Here is a 17,500-nt window from a genome sequence, read left to right on the forward strand (position 1 = left end):
ATCTATGTATATACGTATGTATGAGCCAATGAGGGAGACCTCTACATGGTAGCTAGACCTGCTAGAAATAGCAGCCAAATCTCCCTCAAATCACACCCTACTCTCTTATCTATGTATATATGTATGTATGAGCCAATGAGGGAGACCTCTACATGGTACGTAGAGCTGGTAGAAATAGCAGACAAATCTCCCTCAAATCACACCCTACTCTCTTATCTATGTATATACGTATGTATGAGCCAATGAGGGAGACATCTACATGGTAGCTAGACCTGCTAGAAATAGCAGCCAAATCTCCCTCAAATCACACCCTACTCTTTATCTATGTATATATGTATGTACGAGTACACCCATGAGGGAGACCTCTACATGTAGTAGACCTGGTAGAAATAGCAGACAAATCTCCTCAAATCACCCCTAACTCTCTTATCTTTATATGTATGTATGAGCCAATGAGGGAGACCTCTACATGGTAAGTAGACCTGGTAGAAATAGCAGACAAATCTCCCTCAAATCACACCCTACTCTCTTATCTAGTATATACGTATGTATGACCAATGAGGGAGACCTCTACATGGTCTAGACTGCTAGAAAAGCACCAAATCTCCTCAAATCACACCTACTCTTTATCTAGATATATGTATGTATGAACCAATGAGGGAGACCTCTACATGGTAAGTAGACCTGGTAGAAATAGCAGACAAATCTCCCTCAATCACACCCTACTCTCTTATCTATGTATATACGTATGTATGAGCCATTAGGGAGACCATCTACATGGTTGCTAGACCTGCTAGAAATAGCAGCCAAATCTCCCTCAAATCACACCCTACTCTCTTATCTATGTATACGTATGTATGAGCCAATGAGGGAGACCTCTCATGGTAAGTAGACCTGGTAGAAATAGCAACAATCTCCCTCAAATCACAACCTACTCTCTTATCTATGTATATACGTATGTATGAGCCAATGAGGGAGACCTCTACATGGTAGCTAGACCTGCTAGAAATAGCAGCCAAATCTCCCTCAAATCACACCCTACTCTCTTATCTATGTATATACGTATGTATGAGCCAATGAGGGAGACCTCTACATGGTAAGTAGACCTGGTAGAAATAGCAGACAAATCTCCCTCAAATCACACCCTACTCTCTTATCTATGTATATACGTATGTATGAGCCAATGAGGGAGACCTCTACATGGTAGCTAGACCTGCTAGAAATAGCAGCCAAATCTCCCTCAAATCACACCCTACTCTCTTATCTATGTATATACGTATGTATGAGCCAATGAGGGAGACCTCTACATGGCGCTAGACCTGCTAGAAATAGCAGCCAAATCTCCCTCAAATCACACCCTACTCTCTTATCTATGTATATACGTATGTATGAGCCAATGAGGGAGACCTCTACATGGTAGCTAGACCTGCTAGAAATAGCAGCCAAATCGCCCTCATATCACACCCTACTCTCTTATCTATGTATATACGTATGTATGAGCCAATGAGGGAGACTTCTACATGGTCGCTAGACCTGCTAGAAATAGCAGCCAAATCCCCCTCAAATCACTCCCTACTCTCTTATCTATGTATATATATATGTATGAGCCAATGAGGGAAACTTCTACATGGTAGCTAGACCTGCTAGAAATAGCAGCCAAGTCTCCCTCAAATCACTCCCTACTCTCTTATCTATGTATATATGTATGTATGAGCCAATGAGGGAGACCTCTACATGGTAACTAGACCTGGTAGAAATAACTGTTAAATCCCCCCCATATCACACCCTACTCTCTTATCTATGTATATATGTATGTATGAGCCAATGAGGGAGACCTCTACATTGTAGCTAGACCTGCTAGAAATAGCAGCCAAATATCCATAAAATCACACCCTACTCTCTTATCTATGTATATATGTATGTATGAGCCAATGAGGGAAACCTCTACATGGTAGCTAGGCCTGGTAGAAATAGCAGCCAAATCTCCCTCAAATCACACCCTACTCTCTTATCTATGTATATATGTATGTATGAGCCAATGAGGGAACCTCTACATGGTAGCTAGACCTGCTAGAAATAGCAGCCAAATCCCCTCAAATCACACCCTACTCTCTTATCTATGTATATACGTATGTATGAGCCAATGAGGGAGACCTCTACATGGTAGCTAGACTGCTAGAAATAGCAGCCAAATCTCCCTCAAATCACCACCTACTCTTTATCTATGTATATACGTATGTATGAGCCAATGAGGGAGACCTCTACATGGTAGCTAGACCTGCTAGAAATAGCAGCCAAATCGCCCTCATATCACACCCTACTCTCTTATCTATGTATATATGTATGTATGAGCCAATGAGGGAGACCTCTACATGGTAAGTAGACCTGGTAGAAATAGCAGACAAATCTCCCTCAAATCACACCCTACTCTCTTATCTATGTATATACGTATGTATGAGCCAATGAGGGAGACCTCTACATGGTAGCTAGACATACTAGAAATAGCAGCCAAATCTCCCTCAAATCACACCCTACTTTTTATCTATGTATATATGTATGTATGAGCCAATGAGGGAGACCTCTACATGGTAAGTAGACCTGGTAGAAATAGCAGACAAATCTCCCTCAAATCACACCCTACTCTCTTATCTATGTATATACGTATGTATGAGCCAATGAGGGAGACCTCTACATGGTAGCTAGACCTGCTAGAAATAGCAGCCAAATCTCCCTCAAATCACACCCTACTCTCTTATCTATGTATATACGTATGTATGAGCCAATGAGGGAGACCTCTACATAGTAGCTAGACCTGCTAGAAATAGCAGCCAAATCTCCCTCAAATCCCACCCTACTCTCTTATCTATGTATATACGTATGTATGAGCCAATGAGGGAGACCTCTACATGGTAGCTAGACCTGGTAGAAATAGCAGCCAAATCTCCCTCAAATCACTCCCTACTCTCTTATCTATGTATATATATATGTATGAGCCAATGAAGGAAACCTCTACATGGTAGCTAGACCTGCTAGAAATAGCAGCCAAGTCTCCCTCAAATCACTCCCTACTCTCTTATCTATGTATATATGTATGTATGAGCCAATGAGGGAGACCTCTACATGGTAACTAGACCTGGTAGAAATAACTGTTAAATCCCCCTCATATCACACCCTACTCTCTTATCTATGTATATATGTATGTATGAGCCAATGAGGGAGACCTCTACATTGTAGCTAGACCTGCTAGAAATAGCAGCCAAATATCCCTGAAATCACACCCTACTCTCTTATCTATGTATATATGTATGTATGAGCCAATGAGGGAAACCTCTACATGGTAGCTAGGCCTGGTAGAAATAGCAGCCAAATCTCCCTCAAATCACACCCTACTCTCTTATCTATGTATATATGTATGTATGAGCCAATGAGGGAAACCTCTACATGGTAACTAGACCTTGTAGAAATAACTGCCAAATCCCCCTCATATCACACCCTACTCTCTTACCTATGTATATATGTATGTATGAGCCAGTGAGTGAGACCTCTACATGATAGCTAGATTTGGTGGAAATCTGTTGTATATATATATATATATATATATATATATATATACCATGATGGAGCACCGCCTCTAGTCGACCAAATTGACCCCGGGACTTATTCTTTGTAAGCCCAGTACTTATTCTATCGGTCTCTTTTGCTGAACCGCTAAGTGACAGGGACGTAAACACACCAGCATCTGTTGTCAAGCAATGCTAGGGGGATGAACACAGACACACAAACACACACACATACATATATATATATATATATATATATATATATTATATTATATATAGTATATATATATATAATATATATATATATATCATCATCATCATCGTTTAACGTCCGCTTTCCATGCTAGCATGGGTTGGACGGTTCAACTGGGGTCTGGGGAGCCCGAAGGCTGCACCAGGCCAGTCAGATCTGGCAGTGTTTCTACAGCTGGATGCCCTTCCTAACGCCAACCACTCCGAGAGTGTGTGGGTGATTTTATGTGCCACCGACACAGGTGCCAGACGAGGCTGGCGAACGGCCACGCTCGGATGGTGTTTTTATGTGCCACCGACACAGGTGCCAGACGAGGCTGGCAGACGGCCACGCTCGGACGGTTGTTTGTTACGTGCCCACAGCATGGAGGCCAGTCGATGCGGTACTGGCTACGGTCCCGTTCGGATGGTTTTCTTATGTACCACCGGCACTGGTACCACAAGGGTACAATTCCATTGATGTTCATCTATTTTGATTTGGTTTGACTTGATTCGATTTGACTTTGATTTGACTGCCTCAACAGGTCTTCACAAGTGTCACAAGCAGGAAGGTATGCACAGGCGGACTGACTACGCCCCAGGTAGGGGCCACGGGTTATGGCTTCACTAGTCTTGCCGGGTCTTCTCACGCACAGCATACTTCCATAGGTCTCGGTCTCTGGTCATTTCCATGGTGAGACCTAATGTTCGAAGGTCGTGCTTCACCACCTCGTCCCAGGTTTTCCTGGGTCTACCTCTTCCACGGGTTCCCTCAACTGCTAGGGATTGGCACTTTCTCACACACCTATCTTCATCCATTCTCGCCACATGACCATACCATTGCAATCGTCTCTCTTGCACGCAACAACTGATGCTTCTTAGGTACAACATTTCTCTTAGGGAACTAACACTCTGTCGAGTAAGTACACTGACATTACACATCCATCGGAGCATACTGGCTTCATTCCTCATGAGCTTACGCATGTCCTCAGCAGTTACGGCCCATGTTTCACTACCATGTAGCATGGCAGTTCAAACACATGCATCATACAGTCTGCCCTTTACTCTGAGCGAGAGGCCTTTAGTCACCAGCAGAGGTAAGAGCTCCCTAAACTTTGCCCAGGCTATTCTTATTCTAGCAGTTACACTCTCAGCGCACCCACCCCCACTACTGACTTGGTCACCTAGATAACGGAAGCTATCAACTACTTCTAATTTTTCCCCCTGGAAAGTGACGGAAGTTGTTTTCTGCAGATTTTCGGAGGTCAGTGCTCCCAAGCATCTGCCACATATAAAGACTGTCTTCCCAGTTAGCCTACCCTTGACATTGCTGCACCTCTTATGTGTCCATATATATATATATATATACATATATACAACAGGCTTCTTTCAGTGTCCGTCTACCAAATCCACTCACAAGGCCCGGGGCTATAGCAGAAGACACTTGCCCAAGATGCCACGCAGTGGGACTGAACCCGGAACCATGTGGTTGGTTAGCAAGCTACTTACCACACAGCCATTCCTATGCCTATTTTATATATATATATATATATATATATGTATATATATATATATATATATATATATATATATATATATATATATATATATGTATATATATATATTATATATATATATATATATGTATGCATGTATATATTAATCAATATAAGGGTAGCAAAAAATTCTATAGAAATTTTTTCGGCACCAGCGGTCTAGTGAGAAAGAGAAAATAGCCACAGACTATATATATAAATTCAACACACATATATACATGCATATATATATATATATATATATATAATATATATATATATATATATATATATATATTATATATATATATATATAAATTCAACAACATTAAGGAACGGCCCTGATAGGCCATGTTATTTAATTTTCCTTTGATTTCTGAATTACTACTGTTTAGCGGTTTGAGTATTGGCTGCTCTTTCTAGTGGGTCGAATGACCTATCAGGGCCGTTCCTTAATGTTGTTGAATATATATATATATATATATATATATGCATGTATATATGTGTGTGTGTCTGTGTTTGTGTTTATGCAATATGTATATATGCATGCATGTAAGTATATTAAAAGTCCTGTACACTCTGTAAATGTATATAAATATATATATTCATACAATACTAAATACACAGTTTTTGTTCATCTGGTCTTGTGGTGATAGCCGTGGCAGGAATCAAAAGTAGAATAGTTCGGAAGTGTGTTTGGGATGTGTAGGAGATAGTATAGAGATGGTGTGATGTTGTGGTGGTGGTGGTGAGGTTGGCTGTGGAGGTTATGAACATAATGCCAGGAGTGCTTGTGTTATTGTTGCTGTTGTTGCTGTTGCTGCTGTTGTTGTTGTTGTTGTTGTTGGTGGTGGTGGTGGTGGTGGGGGTGGCGGCGGTGGTGGTGGTGGTTGTAGAATAATAATGGTTGTAGGAGTGGAATGAAGCTGGCGTGGGGGGGAGGCGGGATGTGTAGGAGTTAGTATTGGTGTGGTGTGATGTTGTGGTGGTGGTGGTGGTGGTGGTAGTTGTGATACTGGCATGGAATGATGGTGTTAATGATGGCAGGGTGATGGTGGTGGTGGGTGTGGTAGTGGCGTGAGCAGGGAGGTGGGGAAGGATAGTGTTAATGATGGTTGGGTGGTGGTGGTAGAGGTGCTAAACAGAAGAATGAGGTTACAGTAGTGGCGGTGGTGGAGGTGTCAAACCCACCTCCAAAACATCATAAACAGGGGGTGGGGGTGGAGGAGGAAGAGGAGGGTCTGGGAACATGAGCCCGGGGGGGGGGGGGCAATTGAAGAGTGGGGAGAGTGGGGAGAAGGATGTGTGTGCCTGGAGCGGGCTGACATTCAGCCGGGGATAATAAATGAGAAGGAAGGTCGGGGGGAGGGGGTAGAATAGTGGAGGGGTGTGGGGCAGGAACAAGGGCATGAGAGTATCACACGGACAGGAACAAGGGCATGAGAGTATCACACGGACAGGAACTTAAGCCCACATCATTGGTTCTCAAGAGATGATAGGGGGGGGGACAAACACACACACACATATATATATACGATGGGCTTCTTTCAGTTTCCGTCTACAAAATCCACTCATAAGATTTTGGTCAGCCTGAAGCTATAGTAGAAGACATTTGCCCAAGTTGTGATGCAGTGGGACTGAACCTGGAACCATGTGGTTGGGAAGCAAGCTTCTTACTGCACAGCCACTCTTGTTCAGAATTTCTTTCATTAAGTTAGTTTTGATTTGGACCCCATATAACATATAATGCAAAACCTCACTGGAGAGAAGTGATGCTGAACCAGTGTGTGTCTTTATTATTATTAGCAGAATGACCCATCAGGTGTGGTTGTGTGGTAAGAAGCTTGCTTTGAAGAAAATGGAAAGGAGGGGCCTGTGCGAGGGGCTTCTGTCCTGCACGGAGGACCCTGAGTGGCCTTCGCAGGTGGCTGCGGAGGTCCTATGGGATAGTGATCTGTGCAGGATCATGAATTCCTTTCCGGAGGACTCCTACAGATTTATGGCTGGGTGGTCCGGCCTGGAACCGAGTACATGCTTCAATGAAGCAAGGAGACTGGTCGGCCGGATAACTTGACCTTTTGGACTCAAAAAAGAGTCTACATCATCATCATCATCATCATCATTGTTTAACATCCGTTTTCCATGCTAGCATGGGCTGGACGGTTCAACTGGGGTCTGGGAAGCCAGGAGGCTGCGAAAGGCCCAGTCTGATCTGGCAGTGTATCTACAGCTGGATGCCCTTCCTAACGCCAACCACTCCGAGAGTGTAGTGGGTGCTTTTTATGTGCCACCTGCACAGGTGCCAGTTGGGGCGGTGCTGGCAACGGCCACGTTCGGATGGTTCTCTTACGTGCCACCAGCACTGGTATACAAAATGTGAAATATGTGACTTTTTGTGTAATGTACGAGGTTTATAGCCTCATTGTGTTTTAAAAAAGAAAAAAAAGAAAGAATTCTGAACATTGTGTTGTTTAAGTAAGAGGTTTATTGCCTCATTGTGTTTTGGGGGAAAAAGGGAAAAAAGAACATTGTTTTAGAGGAGTGAAAATCGGTGGGCGCTTTTCGTCTTCTCCCATCATCATCATTCTTGCATCATTATCATTCATCCCATTAATGTCCGTGTCCAGCCTGCAAAGCTTCTATCTGTGTGATGCCCTTGTGGCAAATTAAATGAAATAAAGAAGCTTGCTTTGAAACCACATCATTCTGGCTTCAGCCCCACTGATTGGCACCTTGGGCAAGTATGTCTATATATATACAGATATATATATATATCTGTATATATGTATGTGTGTGTGTTTATATAAATGGACCAATTAGCACTAATTAACAATTAAGTCGTTCTACACTCAGTTACCGATTCTAAACTATGTGCTAATTACATCCAACCTTGATTAAGTAATTGCTTGAAAAAATAATATTAAAAGATAAAAAAAGAATAACGGTATGTCTACGAATATTTGTTACATTTTACTTAATGAGTCATCAGAAAAATAATTGGATGCGTGTGTGCTGTTTGTTTAACCCCAGGTTAGTCCTGATCCAGACAGACCTATGATCAAAGACGTTCCAGCTGTGACTATCCCATCGTTTATTCAGGCATAGTGTATCTAGGACTACATTATCTAATGTATAGTATAGTAGTTAGTATTAGTGGCTATAGTTATTGTTGTTTAGCCACGGGTCAATCCTGATCCAGACAAGCCTATGTATGAGTGTGTATGTGCATGTGTCAAGCATTTGTTTTAAGTTAGACCTGCTTCCTGGTCATCTTTATATATAAAATTGAAGTTGTGTGTGTGAGACTCTGTCTCCTCCGATATAGATTCCTAACTACTCCCACATTTTGCGATGCAGTTTAACCAAAAGTGGGTATCATATAGTCGTCATTCATATCGAGCCCTTCTGGGTATTAGCGCGCGTCTTCGATGAGTCTATGATTTAAAAAAACTTTACCATCATTTTTCCGCATTTTTAATGATTTTTTCTCGGGTTATATAAGGGAAGTAACCCTCTAAAAATGCTTATATAGTTATTTCCCTTACAAACCAGAGCAATGCCGGGCGATACTGCTAGTACCCTATAAAACTGAGATCATCTCTCTCTCATTTGATCTCTTCGGTTAATGGCTAATAGAGATGTACGCTCTCTGCCAGCCAGTCGAGTGAAGGAGATCACTCAGCCCCGTCTAACTGTGATTTGAAACCAAATCTACACACATGTTACTTTGTCAGACATTTGTCTAATTCCATTGTGTTTTATCTCCATACTGAGAGATCGATGTAAAATGGAATCAGACAGTCATCTGACAAGCGGCAAGTGTGTAGATTCGATTTCGAATCTCAATTAGGAAGTGCTAAGTGAGCTCCTACAGACAGTTATAGGGTGATGTTACGATGATGATGGCAATCCCTCATCTTTCTTCTGTTGGCCTGCTCGCTTAGCCAGCGGGGTGGCGTCATTCGAAGGCTAAAACAATGCGAACGCATTGTGCCCAGCGATGTGTAACTACATCTGATGGACTGGTCGGTCATGTGATATATATACACTTATATACATACATACATACATATATAAATATATTATATATATATATATATTATATCTTATATATTATTATATATACATATATATATATATATATATATATATTATATATATATATATATGTTTGTATGTATATAGTTTATATCCAATTAAAAGAAGAAAAGTAAAGAAGATCGATGCTCATAACATCCAAAAGAACATGTTTTCACTCTGATGAAATTATACTCATGTCACATAAATGTAAATTTAATGTATAAATTTGTAATAATTTCTTGAAATAACTGTAAGCAGCAAAGATGGCCAATTTGATAACAAAAAGTATTAAATTCCTTATCTCTAATTTCTTTATTTCTTTTAAATGAATATAAACCATGTGCTTAGTAAGATCTATATATAATATACATATGCTTAATATAGATCTAATGTTTTAAGGGAATTTCATTCCCCCAAAATTCTAGGTATTGAATCAGTATTTCCTTGAATACATCTACCCCTTCAAAAGTCTAACATAATCTCCTAATTATATGTATACATATATATTTATATATATATATATACATACATATATATATATATATATATATATGTATGTATGTTAAATACATTATATGTATGTATGTATGTACATACATATATATATTATATGAATGCATGTATGTATGTGGGCGTATATGTATTTCGGTTTTACATATATCTTTCTAAATTCACACAAAAGGGTGACCTAAGATTAGAATAAAGACAAGTCCAACCCATGCTAGCATGGAAAGCGGACGCTAAACGATGATGATGATGATGATGATGATAAGTACATGCACAAAGTTTTTCAAATAATTAGGAATAGCTTACGTCATACTAAATGAATTGAATTACACTTTGAAAGGAGAAATTGTAAACAACATTCAAGGTTACAGAAATTCAGGTCAGTTAAGGAGTGTCTTGATATTGAGTGAACATAATAAAAGAAGATGGAGTGTATAGATAAATAAAATTCCAGGAAAAACACAATGAATAACCTTATTAACTGAGAAGAATTACTTCCTGCCTACTACAATTATATAAACCTATGAATCTAAAATCAGTTTATTCATTCCAGTGAGAGAACTTGAGGTTTGATATCTCCGACTTTAAACCTAAAAAAAACTTACTCAGCTGAAAATCTTAAAACTCAAACTTATCCAACTGAAAACTTCTGATTCAAGGTAAAGAAGAAATTTTCTTGTCTTAAATCTTGTCATATATATATAATATTTTATCTTTTACTACTTAAAGCTGTGGCCATGCTGGGGCACACTGTCATTATTGAGAACTTCCTCAGATATGTGGAATTTGGTGAATAAGGGAGTTTGATGTCATTGCCCTTATTTGTGCCTCCTTCCACAAGGGAGGTTCATCTAGAGAGAGGTCCAGTTTTCTTTTGAAAACACATCGACTTTGTGTAGGTCCCTCATGCTTTTTGGAAGATTATTAAAAAGCTGTGGCCATTTAAAACCCAGGCTGTTGCAGTAATAACTGGTCCTGAAATGTGACGAGTGTTGGAATCTTTGGCACTGTGCAGTGGTGACCCGTTCTGGCGTTTGTGTAGCTTTCAAAGCCAAAATTTGGTGCAATCCCTTCCAGATGTATATTACTGCATATCTTCCCCAACTTCACTCTAGGGAGTAAAGTCTTACCTGTTTCAGCCTTCCCCAGTAGTTGAGCTGTTGCAATGAGATGATCTTCTTTTAGTAGCTTCACTGGATTGCTTCAAGGTCCACTGTTAATTTTACACTGTGGGGTGACCGTTGTTAGGAGCAGTAGTCCAGGCAGCTGAGGATAAATGTCCTCCAGCGGACCATCATGGTTTCTTTGTCCCTGGCTCTGAAGGTTCTCAGGATCCATCCATCCAGCCATCTGCACTTTATCGTCATCTTGTTAAAGTGTACTTGGAAAGAGGTATCATCACTCATGTCGATACCCAGATCACACACATGATTGTAATTCCCCACTAGGCCAGTATACCCTGTATGTTTTCCGTTCAAATTTGGGTGCTGGTAGTGCAGGGTTTGAAATTTTTCCAGCATTAAACTGCATATTATTGTCCTCAGCCCATCTGTAAATTGCATCCAACTCCTGCTGCAGGCATGCAATATTGCTGGGGTTCTGTATTTTCTGCGAGATTTACATGTCTCCATAGCTAGCAAGGGTATCAGGGCAGCGGAGAGCATATCTGAGAGGGCCACTATGAAAATCAGTGGCCCTAAGACAGTGCCCTGTGGAACATCACTCACTATTTGTGGTTCCGTTGAGGTGGTACTACTGGCTACCACTGCCTGACTTCTGTCTTTCAGAAAGTCATGTAACCATTCTCCAAGTTTTCCAGTTGAACAAATAATTTTTTGAGTTTCCTGTTCATCTTGATGTGGGGGTCATTGTCGAGATGTGCCTTAACTCGTAATTGAATCACAGCAATGAACTCCTAAAATGGCCATAGTGTGTTTGACTTGATTTTGTGGAACCTTTTTGATCCTGGAGTCTAACCTACCATGGTTTTTATGAACTGAACTTTTTGATGTACTCTTTTGTTGAGAGGAGTAAGAAAAAATTTTTTTAGTTGATTGATATTTTCTTTTAATTTATTTGGATTTTTAGTAGCATGACATGTATAGAATTTTTAGCCAATGTATATACCTTCTATAGGGACGTGTATATACCTGCATTTTTTTCGCATATATATTTTTTACCTTCGAAGTTTTTTATATATGGTATAATTTTAATGTTAAGCACCATGGTAATATTTATATATGATCAAATGTTTTATATATAAAGTCATTGATTCATTTGATGTTTGTTTTATGATCAATGTTTCTTTATCTCTGTCTCAATTACATTTGAGAACTTCTTTTTTGTAGTCCTATAATCCCTTTGTTTCTAAAAAAGGAGACAGAAATTATTTCTTGTCATGTATATACATATATATATATATATTATATATATATATTAATATATATATATATTATATATATGTATGTATGTATATATATATATATCTATATATATATATATATAATATATATGTATGTATATATATATAATATATATATATGTATATGTATATATATATATAATATATATATATGGGGGGGGGTGGAGTCTAGCTTGAACCAGCCTGAGATTTGAAGCAAAATCCACTGGTCCTAGGGGGTGGAGTGTTTCCTCATCAATCATCTAGTTCCCCTTACGAATTCCTTGAACACTAAGATGAAATGAAGCAAGGATTATGGCAGTATTATTATTATTATTATATATATAATATATATATATAATATATATATATATATGTATATGTATGTTGTATGTATGTATATATATATATATATATATATATATATATATAATATATATATATATATATATATATGTATGTATATATATAAATATATATGTATGTATATATATAAATATATATGTATGTATAGATATAAATATATATATATGTTATATATATTATATTATATATATATATTATATATATATATATATTATATATATTATATATATATAATATATATATAATATTATATATATATAATATGTATATATATAAATATGTATATATATACCATATATCTTAAAATATATATACATACATATATATATATGCACACATATATATACATCATATATACATATATGGGCTTCGAATGTCCCATCTGTGTTTTTGTATCATCTTCTAAATGTTTTGCATTCTTCTCCCAGTTGTATTTATATAATATATATATTATATATATATATATATATAATATATATATATATAATATATATAATATATATAATACATATATATTATATATATAAGTAAATACAATGTCTTGTTGTTGAGATAGGTTCTCTTCTTTCCTGATGAGAAAAATTGCATTATCTTACACCGTTTATTCCTTTGGAAAAACCAATGTTGTCTTTGAAACATATGTCGAATATAAAAGAATTCGAATAACATCTGCATTCAACTCCATTTATTTACTTATACTACACAAATTACTGCACATTAACCGGAGTTCTACTTTGAATAGATCGCTACATCCTGTTACTTGCGTGAATTTGATACCCTGGTAACTGTTTATTGAATTTTCCATGTTAACGGTAGACAAAGAATAATTCATTCATCAATTTATGTGTGTGTGTGTGTGTGTGTGTTTGTGTGAGTGGTGTGTGTGTGTGTGAGTGTGGATGTGTGTGTGTGTGTGTGTTTGTATGTATGTATCTATATTGTATATATGTATATACATATAATATATGTATAATAGATGTATTATATGTGTGTGTATTATATATATAATATATATATATATAGATATATATATTTACATAATTATATATGTGTGTAAGTGTATATATGGCCCAGTGGTTAGGGCAGCAGACTCGCGGTGGTAGGATCGCGGTTTCGATTCCCAGACTGGGCGTTGTGAGTTTTTATTGGGCGAAATCACCTATAAGCTCCAGGAGGCTCTGGTAGGGGGTGGTGATCCCTGCTGTACACTTTCACCACTCTTTCTCCCACTCTTTCTTCCATTGGCCTGCTCGCTTAGCCAGCAGGGTGGCATCATTCGAAGGCTAAAACAATGCGAACGCATTGTGACCAGCGATGTGTAACTACATCTGATGGACTGGTCGGTCACGTGATATATATACGCTTATATACATACATACATATATATATATATATTATATATTATATATATATAAATATATATATATATATATATATATATATACATATTATATATTATATATAGTTTATATCCAATTAAAAGAAGAAAAGTAATGAAGTTCGGCCTCATACACCAAAGAGAACATTTTTTCACTCTGATGAAATTATACTCATGTCACATAAATGTAAATTTATGTATAAATTTGTAAGAATTTCTTGAAATAACTGTAAGCAGCAAAGATGGCCAATTTGATAACAAAACGTATTAAATTCCTTATCTCTAATATCTTTATTTCTTTAAAATGAATATAAATCATGTGCTTAGTAAGATCTCTATATAATATATATGCTTAATATAGATCTAATGTTTTAAGGGAATTTCATTTCATTCCCCCAAAATTCTAGGTATTGAATGAGTTTTTCCTTGAATACATCTATCCCTTCCAAAGGCTCGACCCAACAGAGGGACCAGGAATCCGAGTTGACAGTTCCTTAGTAGTTATGGCAATTACAAGCATGAAAACAGGGAAAGCTCCAGGCCCATCAGGAATTACTGCAGAGATGCTCAAAATATCTGGTAGTGTCGGCTATAGCTTAGTCACCCGTATAGTTAACCAGGTGATACACGAAGGAGTAATACCCAATGACTGCTGTAGCAGCATAATAGTCAACTGCTACAAAGGTAAAGGTGACGCCTTAGATACAAATAACTACAGGGGTATCAAGCTGCTGGATCAGGTAATGAAGGTTACGGAGAGGGTTATAGCCCAACTAATTAGAGAGGGAGTTAGCTTAGATAAGATGTAGTTTGGGTTCGTGCCAGGGAAAAGTACTATTGATGCTATATTCCTGGTAAGACAGCTGCAGGAGAAATACCTAGCCAAAGATAGGCCCCTGTCCCTGGCTTTTGTTGACTTGGAGAAAGCCTTTGACAGGGTCCCCCGATCCCTTATCTGGTGGTCAATGAGGAAACTAGGGATAGATGATTGGTTAGTGAGAGCTGTGCGAGCCATGTACAGAGACGCTGCTAGTAAGGTGAGGGTTGGCAACGAGTACAGTGAAGAATTCCGGGTAGAGGTTGGGGTCCACCAAGGTTCAGTCCTCAGCCCCCTCCTATTTATCATAGTCCTCCAGGCAATAACGGAGGAATTCAAGACAGGATGCCCCTGGGAGCTCCTCTATGCTGATGACCTTGCTCTAATTGCCGAGTCACTATCAGAACTAGAGGAGAAGTTTCAGGTATGGAAGCAAGGATTAGAATCGAAGGGCCTTAGAATCAACCTAGCCAAAACCAAAGTCCTAATAAGTAGGAATGTAGACAAGTCACAAACGCCTTCTGTTAGATGGCCCTGCTCGATCTGTAAAAAAGGCGTGGGTAGAAACTCTATAAGGTGCACCAAGTGCAAGCTATGGACACATAAGAGGTGTAGCAATGTCAAAGGAAGGCTAACTAGGAAAATAGTTTTTGTCTGTGGCAGATGCTCAGGAGCAATAAACACTGAAAATGTGCAGAGACCAACGTCTACCATGTTCCAGGGAGAAAAACTAGAAGTAGTTGATAGCTTCTGCTACCTAGGTGACCAAGTCAGTAGCGGGGGTGGGTGTGCTGAAAGTGTTACTGCTAGAGTAAGAATAGCCTGGGCAAAGTTTAGAGAGCTCTTACCCCTGTTGCTGACAAAAGGCCTCTCGCTCAGAGTAAAAAGCAGACTGTATGATGCATGTGTACGTACAGCCATGCTACATGGCAGTGAAACATGGGCTGTGACTGCTGAGGATATGCGTAAGCTCACAAGAAATGAAGCCAGTATGCTCCGATGGATGTGTAATGTCAGTGTTCATAATCGACAGTGTAAGTACCTAGAGAGAAAAGTTGGACCTAAGAAGCATCAGTTGTGGTGTGCAAGAGAGACGTCTGCGTTGGTATGGTCATGTGACGAGAATGGGTGAAGATAGTTGTGTGCAAAGGTGCCACACCCTAGCAGTTGAGGGAACGTGTGGAAGAGGTAGACCCAGGAAAACCTTGGACGAGGTGGTGAAGCACGACCTTCGAACTTTAGGTCTTTCCAAGGAAATGACTAGAGACCGAGACCTATGGAAGTATGCTGTTCGTGAGAGGACCCAGCAAGACTAGTGAGACCATAACCCGTGACCTCTGCCTGGTATGTAGCCAGTCGACTTATACATATACATACCTTTCCTTCTTGGGACACAAAACTCCACTTGTGAAGACCCGTTGAGTCAAGTGAAAATCCAAATTCAAATCAAATCAGATGTTAGAAAGCAGAACCAAAATCGAAGTCGATCAACATCAATGGAAGTTACAGCTCTGATACCCGTGCTGGTGACAAGTAAGCGAACCATCCGATCGTGGCCGTTGCTAGTGCCGCTCCAACTGGCCTCTGTGCTGGTGGCACGTAAAAAGCACCATCCGTTCATGGCAGTTGCCAGCCCCACCTGGCTCCCGTGCCGGTGGCACGTAAAAGCACCATCCGTTCGTGGCCGTTGCCAGCCCCGGCTGGCCCCCCGTGCCGGTGCCATGTAAAAAGCACCATGCGTCCGTGGCCGTTTGCCAGCTTCGTCTGGCACCTGTGCGGGTGGCACATAAAAAGCACCCACTACACTCACGGAGTGGTTGGCGTTAGGAAGGGCATCCAGCCGTAGAAACACTGCCAGATCAGACTGGGCCTGATGCAGCCTTCTGGCTTCACAGACCCCAGTTGAACCGTCCAACCCATGCTAGCATGGAAAGCGGACGCTAAACGATGATGATGATGATGATGATGATGACACAACATACATGCACAGAGTTTTTCAAAAAATTATGAAAAGCTTAAGTCATACTAAATGAATTGAATTACACTTTGAAAGGATAAATTGTAAACAACATTCAAGGTCACAGAAATTCAGGTCAGTTAAGGAGTGTCTTGATATTGAGTGAACATAATAAAAGAAGATGGATTGTATAGATAAATAAAATTCCAGGAAAAACACAATGAATAGCCTTATCGGCTGAGAACACTTACTTCCTGCTTACTACAATTATTGCCCCCTCATATATATATGCATATATGCATATATATTATATATATATATATATATATATATATATGTATATATATTCATACATGCATATTATTGCCCTCAGACCATCTGTAAATTGCATCCAGCTACAGCTGCAGGCATTCAATATTGCTGGGGTTCTGTATTTTCTGCGAGGTTTACATGTGTCCGTTGCTAGCAAGGGTATCAGGGCAGCAGAGAGCATATCTGAGAGGGCCACTATGAAAATCAGTGGCCCTAAGACAGTGCCCTGTGGAACACCACTCACTATTTGTGGTTCCGTTGAGGTGGTGCCACTGGCTACCACTGCCTGACTTCTGTCTTTCAGAAAGTCATGTAACCATTCTCCAAGTTTTCCAGCTGAACAAATAATTTTTTGA

The 17,500-nt window shown here is 39.2% G+C and overlaps 2 protein-coding genes across 3 annotated transcripts in view; both read left to right on the forward strand.

The window, feature by feature from the left end:
* LOC115225502 (E3 ubiquitin-protein ligase MIB2-like) overlaps positions 1 to 17,500 on the forward strand; it is a 233,569-nt gene that overhangs the window by 176,063 nt on the left and 40,006 nt on the right. The gene's annotated exons all lie outside the window — the stretch shown is intronic.
* LOC115225087 (ankyrin repeat and SOCS box protein 2-like) overlaps positions 10,406 to 17,500 on the forward strand; it is a 24,051-nt gene continuing 16,956 nt past the window's right edge. The window contains exon 1 of the mRNA XM_029796013.2: positions 10,406 to 10,572. The gene's annotated coding sequence lies outside the window, so the exon portion shown is untranslated. The remainder of the gene's footprint in view (positions 10,573 to 17,500) is intronic.

Source organism: Octopus sinensis, linkage group LG27 (assembly GCF_006345805.1).
Source record: "Octopus sinensis linkage group LG27, ASM634580v1, whole genome shotgun sequence".
Lineage (NCBI taxonomy): Eukaryota > Metazoa > Mollusca > Cephalopoda > Octopoda > Octopodidae > Octopus > Octopus sinensis.